At 40.6% G+C, this 970-nt stretch overlaps 1 pseudogene; it reads right to left on the reverse strand.

Moving 5' to 3' along the window:
* Positions 1-270: 270 nt before the first annotated feature.
* Positions 271-690, reverse strand: LOC102898930 (annotated as a pseudogene).
* Positions 691-970: the final 280 nt, after the last annotated feature.

The raw sequence follows: 970 nt of genomic DNA on the forward strand, positions 1-970 counted from the left end.
AAAAACACAGGAAATCACCACCATGACTTTCCCTGGGTCCCCGAGGTCTCTGGGCAGTTTGTCTTTGCTCTGCTTTTCAGTTTCTCTTTGTTCCCTTCAGAAGGTATAGGTCTTTTAGCTGTACTGTACTATACTGTACTGTACTGTGTGGGAGGGGTAGGGAAAAATAGGTCCACCTCATTTTCCTGGAAGTGAAAGTCATCATACATCTTTTTTTTTTGGAGCAAATACTTTTTATTTATTTTTATTTTTTACAAATACACTGAAGAATCATAGAGTGCTGCCAGTGTTGGATGCAATCCTGGGCCACAAATCTGCACACTCCTTTGTAACTGGTCCTGTGATGACAGAACCTTTCATTTTGCCTTTATTGTTTACTATGACCCCCGCGTTATCTTCAAATTGAAATATGCCATCTTTTCTCCAGTATGACTTTTGTCGTCGAATTATCATCACTGGATGTACCTTCTTTCTGAGCTCTGGTTTGCCTTTCTTGACTGTGGCCATCACCATGTCACCCACACCAGCAGCAGGAAGTCTATTCGGTCATCCCTTTATCCCCTTCATAGAGATGATATACAAATTTTTGTTTCCTGTATTGTTAGCACAGTTGATGATGGCTCCTACTGTAAGACCCAGAGGAATCGGGAATTTCGCACCAGAGGACCCGCCATGTTCTCACTTCGACATCTTGAACACCGGAAAAACCATCATACATCTTTAACACAAATGTTAGTTCAACTTTCTGTAAGATCCTCAGGTAGTTAGCTTCATTCCTTCTTTCACCCAATTAACAAGCATTTATTGAGTTCCAAGTATGTACCAGGTACTAGGCTAGGTGAGAGAATAACAAGAGTAAATAAGATGCAGTCCAGGCTTCAAGGAGTTCACAGTCTAGCAGGAGAACAAAAGATACTTAAAGCCAAACCAGGTTACAACAATGTAACAATGATAGTAATAGTAATATGCA

The sequence above is a fragment of the Pteropus alecto genome, unplaced genomic scaffold (assembly GCF_000325575.1).
Source record: "Pteropus alecto unplaced genomic scaffold, ASM32557v1 scaffold20, whole genome shotgun sequence".
NCBI lineage: Eukaryota > Metazoa > Chordata > Mammalia > Chiroptera > Pteropodidae > Pteropus > Pteropus alecto.